This window comes from Anomaloglossus baeobatrachus, unplaced genomic scaffold (assembly GCF_048569485.1).
Source record: "Anomaloglossus baeobatrachus isolate aAnoBae1 unplaced genomic scaffold, aAnoBae1.hap1 Scaffold_465, whole genome shotgun sequence".
NCBI lineage: Eukaryota > Metazoa > Chordata > Amphibia > Anura > Aromobatidae > Anomaloglossus > Anomaloglossus baeobatrachus.
In genome coordinates, this window is record NW_027443991.1 from 189419 (window position 1) to 198312 (window position 8894).

Below are 8894 nucleotides of genomic sequence, written 5' to 3' on the forward strand. Positions count from 1 at the left end.
TTAAAAACCGCACGTGTGTGCCTGTCGGTGGCAGCGTACAGGTGCACTTGTGTGCGTTTTTACCAAACTATTATATAACGCACAAGTGTAGTGTATAATACACGTCAGTCAGCAGTGGCTGATAGTGTCAGAGTTCTCGTCATTAATTTTTGCTCCTAAAACCTGTTAGGTTCTTAGTGCGTCCGTGCTTGCATTTAAAAACCGCACGTGTGTGCCTGTCGGTGGCAGCGTACAGGTGCACTTGTGTGCGTTTTTACCAAACTATTATATAACGCACAAGTGTAGTGTATAATACACGTCAGTCAGCAGTGGCTGATAGTGTCAGAGTTCTCATCATTAATTTTTGCTCCTAAAACCTGTTAGGTTCTTAGTGCGTCCGTGCTTGCATTTAAAAACCGCACGTGTGTGCCTGTCGGTGGCAGCGTACAGGTGCACAATTTGCACAAACTTTGATATAACGCCCAAGTCTAGTGAATACACGTCAGCACAGCATTGCAAAATGCGCAAGGGCGTTGGCAAGGAACAAGGAAGTGGACGTGATGGTGGTGCAGGCAGAGGCCGAGGTCGTGGGCAAGCTCTAATTTTGCCACAACAAAGGGCCACATCTAGTCGCTCGCACGTCCTGTCCCAAATTCTTGGGGACCGCAGCAGTACACCGCTCTTGAACCAAGACCAGTGTCAACAGGTTGTTAGTTGGATAGCGGATAATGCTTCCAGTCAGATTGGCACCACCACAAACACTCTGTCTTCCACACAGTCAAGTGTCAGTAGCCGTGATACTGCACCGCACATTTCAGAACCTGATCCTCCTTCCTACCACAAGGCTGAGTACACGTCCTCGGACATTAATGATCCCACACTTGGACACTCGGAAGAGCTGTTCACGTTTCCATTCGCACATTCTGGCCTCTCGCCAGCTCATGTTGAAGTGGGTCATGAGGAGATCGTATGTACAGATGGCCAAATATTTGAGCAGCCACGTTCTCACGAAGTTGGCAACGTGTCTCAACAAGGGGTGGACGATGATGAGACACAATTGTCAGGAAGTCAGGAGGAGGAGCAGGGTGCGGAAGAGGAAGACGACGTGGTGGATGATCCAGTAACTGACCCAACCTGGCAGGAGGATATGCAGAGCGATGACAGCAGTGCACAGGGGGAGGGAGGCGTAGCATCCCAACAGGCAGTAAGAAGCAGGGTGGTGGCTCCAGGCAGAAGTCAGGCAACCGTTCCCCGGAACAACAACACGACACAAGGTGCCTGTACAAATGTTAGGTCTTCCCGAGTCTGGCAGTTTTTTAAGTTGGATCCAGATGATTCTAAAAAGGCCATTTGCAACACCTGCCGTGCCAGCATCAGCAGGGGTACCAAAACTAGCAGCCTGACCACCACCAGCATGATCAGGCACATGTCAGCCAAGCACCCGACTTTGTGGGAAGTACAACAGAGTCGAGGAGCAGTGCTTGCTAATGTCACTGCTACGTCTTCGCTGGTTGTGCATGCGAGCCAATCCCCTGTCCATGCTGCCTGCGAACAAGCCTCCTCCGGTCCTGCACCTGCAGTTGCCTACTCAGAAATAACACCATCATCAAGCACGTCCTTGTCCCAGCGCAGCGTTCAGTTATCCATTCAGCAAACCTTTGAACGCAGGCGCAAATACACTGCCAACACCCCACATGCCACAGTTCTAAATGCTAACATTTCGCGACTGCTTGCGCTGGAAATGTTGCCTTTTAGGCTGGTGGAGACAGAAGCATTCCGCGACCTGATGGCGGCAGCTGTCCCACGTTACTCGGTCCCCAGCCGCCACTATTTCTCCCGGTGTGCCGTCCCCGCGTTGCATAACCACGACTATAATACACCCACTTCCTGACACTGGACACTTAATGTTTTGAGGCCCTCATGCACGTCTCTATCCAGGGACAACGTGGAGCCTCCCAATTTTTGGCTGCCCTGCCTAAGGGCTATACTACAATAGTCCCACTTCCTTACAATGGGCACTTCAGGTTTACAGGCCATCATGCACGTCTGTATGCAGGGGCATTGGTGAACCTCACAATTTTGGACTGCCCTGGCAAAGGAAAATACTACAAAGACTCAGTTCCTCAAAATGGGCACATTAGACTCAGAGGCCTTTATGTACGTCTCTTCTCAGGGACATCGGAGTGCCACACAATGTTTTACGTAAAATCTTTCATGTATTGATCTCAAAAAGTAACATACATTAGCTCTATCTCACTATTGGGTATGTGCCCTTAACATTTCCGCTATGAAAAATCATTTTGGTGTCATTTTGGAAGGTTTTCTGGTGAGTCCGTAAAAATGGCGTAAAACGCGGACAAAATTATTCACAGCTGTGACTTTTGAGTGATAAATGCTTCAAGGGGTCTTCCCCATGCTGTTGCCATGTCATTTGAGCACTCTTCGGAGACTGCATCTGTTATAGTTTTGGAGAAAAATGTGTTCATTTCATGTATGCGCGAAATGCCTTAAAAATGGCTTTAAAATGGATTTGGAGCATGGAGACGATTATCTCGGGATTGCAAGATAACCAAATAAAACTTTTAGTGGATTTCTACTTATTTTATTAAATATCATCTCCACCAAACAGGACAAGCTTGCATCTGTTATAGTTTTGGAGAAAAATGTGTTCATTTCATGTATGCGCGAAATGCCTTAAAAATGGCTTTAAAATGGATTTGGAGCATGGAGACGATTATATCGGGATTGCAAGATAACCAAACAAAACTTTTAGTGGATTTCTACTTATTTTATTAAATATCATCTCCACCAAATAGGACAAGCTTGCATGTGTTATAGTTTTGGAGAAAAATGTGTTCATTTCATGTATGCGCAAAATGCCTTTGAAATGGCTTTAAAATGGATTTGGAGCATGGAGACGATTATCTCAGGATGGCAATATAAAAAAACGAAACTTTTAGTAGATTTCTACTTATTTTATTAAATATTATCTCCACCAAACAGGACAAGCTTGCATCTGTTATAGTTTTGGAGAAAAATGTGTTCATTTCATGTATGCGCGAAATGCCTTAAAAATGGCTTTAAAATGGATTTGGAGCATGGAGACGATTATCTCGGGATTGCAAGATAACCAAACAAAACTTTTAGTGGATTTCTACTTATTTTATTAAATATCATCTCCACCAAACAGGACAAGCTTGCATCTGTTATAGTTTTGGAGAAAAATGTGTTCATTTCATGTATGCGCGAAATGCCTTAAAAATGGCTTTAAAATGGATTTTGAGCATGGAGACGATTATCTCGGGATTGCAAGATAACCAAACAAAACTTTTAGTGGATTTCTACTTATTTTATTAAATATCATCTCCACCAAACAGGACAAGCTTGCATCTGTTATAGTTTTGGAGAAAAATGTGTTCATTTCATGTATGCGCGAAATGCCTTAAAAATGGCTTTAAAATGGATTTGGAGCATGGAGACGATTATCTCGGGATTGCAAGATAACCAAACAAAACTTTTAGTGGATTTCTACTTATTTTATTAAATATCATCTCCACCAAACAGGACAAGCTTGCATCTGTTATAGTTTTGGAGAAAAATGTGTTCATTTCATGTATGCGCGAAATGCCTTAAAAATGGCTTTAAAATGGATTTGGAGCATGGAGACGATTATCTCGGGATTGCAAGATAACCAAACAAAACTTTTAGTGGATTTCTACTTATTTTATTAAATATCATCTCCACCAAACAGGACAAGCTTGCATCTGTTATAGTTTTGGAGAAAAATGTGTTCATTTCATGTATGCGCGAAATGCCTTAAAAATGGCTTTAAAATGGATTTGGAGCATGGAGACGATTATCTCGGGATTGCAATATAACCAAACAAAACTTTTAGTGGATTTCTACTTATTTTATTAAATATCATCTCCACCAAACAGGACAAGCTTGCATCTGTTATAGTTTTGGAGAAAAATGTGTTCATTTCATGTATGCGCGAAATGCCTTAAAAATGGCTTTAAAATGGATTTGGAGCATGGAGACGATTATCTCGGGATTGCAAGATAACCAAACAAAACGTTTAGTGGATTTCTACTTATTTTATTAAATATCATCTCCACCAAACAGGACAAGCTTGCATCTGTTATAGTTTTGGAGAAAAATGTGTTCATTTCATGTATGCGCGAAATGCCTTAAAAATGGCTTTAAAATGGATTTGGAGCATGGAGACGATTATCTCGGGATTGCAAGATAACCAAACAAAACTTTTAGTGGATTTCTACTTATTTTATTAAATATCATCTCCACCAAACAGGACAAGCTTGCATCTGTTATAGTTTTGGAGAAAAATGTGTTCATTTCATGTATGCGCGAAATGCCTTAAAAATGGCTTTAAAATGGATTTGGAGCATGGAGACGATTATCTCGGGATTGCAAGATAACCAAACAAAACTTTTAGTGGATTTCTACTTATTTTATTAAATATCATCTCCACCAAACAGGACAAGCTTGCATGTGTTATAGTTTTGGAGAAAAATGTGTTCATTTCATGTATGCGCAAAATGCCTTTGAAATGGCTTTAAAATGGATTTGGAGCATGGAGACGATTATCTCGGGATTGCAAGATAACCAAACAAAACTTTTAGTGGATTTCTACTTATTTTATTAAATATCATCTCCACCAAACAGGACAAGCTTGCATCTGTTATAGTTTTGGAGAAAAATGTGTTCATTTCATGTATGCGCGAAATGCCTTAAAAATGGCTTTAAAATGGATTTGGAGCATGGAGACGATTATCTCGGGATTGCAAGATAACCAAACAAAACTTTTAGTGGATTTCTACTTATTTTATTAAATATCATCTCCACCAAACAGGACAAGCTTGCATCTGTTATAGTTTTGGAGAAAAATGTGTTCATTTCATGTATGCGCGAAATGCCTTAAAAATGGCTTTAAAATGGATTTGGAGCATGGAGACGATTATCTCGGGATTGCAATATAACCAAACAAAACTTTTAGTGGATTTCTACTTATTTTATTAAATATCATCTCCACCAAACAGGACAAGCTTGCATCTGTTATAGTTTTGGAGAAAAATGTGTTCATTTCATGTATGCGCGAAATGCCTTAAAAATGGCTTTAAAATGGATTTGGAGCATGGAGACGATTATCTCGGGATTGCAAGATAACCAAACAAAACGTTTAGTGGATTTCTACTTATTTTATTAAATATCATCTCCACCAAACAGGACAAGCTTGCATCTGTTATAGTTTTGGAGAAAAATGTGTTCATTTCATGTATGCGCGAAATGCCTTAAAAATGGCTTTAAAATGGATTTGGAGCATGGAGACGATTATCTCGGGATTGCAAGATAACCAAACAAAACTTTTAGTGGATTTCTACTTATTTTATTAAATATCATCTCCACCAAACATGACAAGCTTGCATCTGTTATAGTTTTGGAGAAAAATGTGTTCATTTCATGTATGCGCGAAATGCCTTAAAAATGGCTTTAAAATGGATTTGGAGCATGGAGACGATTATCTCGGGATTGCAAGATAACCAAACAAAACTTTTAGTGGATTTCTACTTATTTTATTAAATATCATCTCCACCAAACAGGACAAGCTTGCATGTGTTATAGTTTTGGAGAAAAATGTGTTCATTTCATGTATGCGCAAAATGCCTTTGAAATGGCTTTAAAATGGATTTGGAGCATGGAGACGATTATCTCGGGATTGCAAGATAACCAAACAAAACTTTTAGTGGATTTCTACTTATTTTATTAAATATCATCTCCACCAAACAGGACAAGCTTGCATCTGTTATAGTTTTGGAGAAAAATGTGTTCATTTCATGTATGCGCGAAATGCCTTAAAAATGGCTTTAAAATGGATTTGGAGCATGGAGACGATTATCTCGGGATTGCAAGATAACCAAACAAAACTTTTAGTGGATTTCTACTTATTTTATTAAATATCATCTCCACCAAACAGGACAAGCTTGCATCTGTTATAGTTTTGGAGAAAAATGTGTTCATTTCATGTATGCGCGAAATGCCTTAAAAATGGCTTTAAAATGGATTTGGAGCATGGAGACGATTATCTCGGGATTGCAAGATAACCAAACAAAACTTTTAGTGGATTTCTACTTATTTTATTAAATATCATCTCCACCAAACAGGACAAGCTTGCATCTGTTATAGTTTTGGAGAAAAATGTGTTCATTTCATGTATGCGCGAAATGCCTTAAAAATGGCTTTAAAATGGATTTGGAGCATGGAGACGATTATCTCGGGATTGCAAGATAACCAAACAAAACGTTTAGTGGATTTCTACTTATTTTATTAAATATCATCTCCACCAAACAGGACAAGCTTGCATGTGTTATAGTTTTGGAGAAAAATGTGTTCATTTCATGTATGCGCAAAATGCCTTTGAAATGGCTTTAAAATGGATTTGGAGCATGGAGACGATTATCTCAGGATGGCAATATAAACAAACGAAACTTTTAGTAGATTTCTACTTATTTTATTAAATATTATCTCCACCAAACAGGACAAGCTTGCATCTGTTATAGTTTTGGAGAAAAATGTGTTCATTTCATGTATGCGCGAAATGCCTTAAAAATGGCTTTAAAATGGATTTGGAGCATGGAGACGATTATCTCGGGATTGCAAGATAACCAAACAAAACTTTTAGTGGATTTCTACTTATTTTATTAAATATCATCTCCACCAAAGAGGACAAGCTTGCATCTGTTATAGTTTTGGAGAAAAATGTGTTCATTTCATGTATGCGCGAAATGCCTTAAAAATGGCTTTAAAATGGATTTGGAGCATGGAGACGATTATCTCGGGATTGCAATATAACCAAACAAAACTTTTAGTGGATTTCTACTTATTTTATTAAATATCATCTCCACCAAACAGGACAAGCTTGCATCTGTTATAGTTTTGGAGAAAAATGTGTTCATTTCATGTATGCGCGAAATGCCTTAAAAATGGCTTTAAAATGGATTTGGAGCATGGAGACGATTATCTCGGGATTGCAAGATAACCAAACAAAACTTTTAGTGGATTTCTACTTATTTTATTAAATATCATCTCCACCAAACAGGACAAGCTTGCATCTGTTATAGTTTTGGAGAAAAATGTGTTCATTTCATGTATGCGCGAAATGCCTTAAAAATGGCTTTAAAATGGATTTGGAGCATGGAGACGATTATCTCAGGATGGCAATATAAACAAACGAAACTTTTAGTAGATTTCTACTTATTTTATTAAATATTATCTCCACCAAAGAGGACAAGCTTGCATCTGTTATAGTTTTGGAGAAAAATGTGTTCATTTCATGTATGCGCGAAATGCCTTAAAAATGGCTTTAAAATGGAATTGGAGCATGGAGACGATTATCTCGGGATTGCAAGATAACCAAACAAAACTTTTAGTGGATTTCTACTTATTTTATTAAATATCATCTCCACCAAACAGGACAAGCTTGCATCTGTTATAGTTTTGGAGAAAAATGTGTTCATTTCATGTATGCGCTAAATGCCTTAAAAATGGCTTTAAAATGGATTTGGAGCATGGAGACGATTATCTCGGGATTGCAAGATAACCAAACAAAACTTTTAGTGGATTTCTACTTATTTTATTAAATATCATCTCCACCAAACAGGACAAGCTTGCATCTGTTATAGTTTTGGAGAAAAATGTGTTCATTTCATGTATGCGCGAAATGCCTTAAAAATGGCTTTAAAATGGATTTGGAGCATGGAGACGATTATCTCGGGATTGCAAGATAACCAAACAAAACTTTTAGTGGATTTCTACTTATTTTATTAAATATCATCTCCACCAAACAGGACAAGCTTGCATGTGTTATAGTTTTGGAGAAAAATGTGTTCATTTCATGTATGCGCAAAATGCCTTTGAAATGGCTTTAAAATGGATTTGGAGCATGGAGACGATTATCTCAGGATGGCAATATAAACAAACGAAACTTTTAGTAGATTTCTACTTATTTTATTAAATATTATCTCCACCAAACAGGACAAGCTTGCATCTGTTATAGTTTTGGAGAAAAATGTGTTCATTTCATGTATGCGCGAAATGCCTTAAAAATGGCTTTAAAATGGATTTGGAGCATGGAGACGATTATCTCGGGATTGCAAGATAACCAAACAAAACTTTTAGTGGATTTCTACTTATTTTATTAAATATCATCTCCACCAAACAGGACAAGCTTGCATCTGTTATAGTTTTGGAGAAAAGTGTGTTCATTTCATGTATGCGCGAAATGCCTTAAAAATGGCTTTAAAATGGATTTGGAGCATGGAGACGATTATCTCGGGATTGCAAGATAACCAAACAAAACTTTTAGTGGATTTCTACTTATTTTATTAAATATCATCTCCACCAAACAGGACAAGCTTGCATGTGTTATAGTTTTGGAGAAAAATGTGTTCATTTCATGTATGCGCAAAATGCCTTTGAAATGGCTTTAAAATGGATTTGGAGCATGGAGACGATTATCTCAGGATGGCAATATAAACAAACGAAACTTTTAGTAGATTTCTACTTATTTTATTAAATATTATCTCCACCAAACAGGACAAGCTTGCATCTGTTATAGTTTTGGAGAAAAATGTGTTCATTTCATGTATGCGCGAAATGCCTTAAAAATGGCTTTAAAATGGATTTGGAGCATGGAGACGATTATCTCGGGATTGCAAGATAACCAAACAAAACTTTTAGTGGATTTCTACTTATTTTATTAAATATCATCTCCACCAAACAGGACAAGCTTGCATCTGTTATAGTTTTGGAGAAAAATGTGTTCATTTCATGTATGCGCGAAATGCCTTAAAAATGGCTTTAAAATGGATTTGGAGCATGGAGACGATTATCTCGGG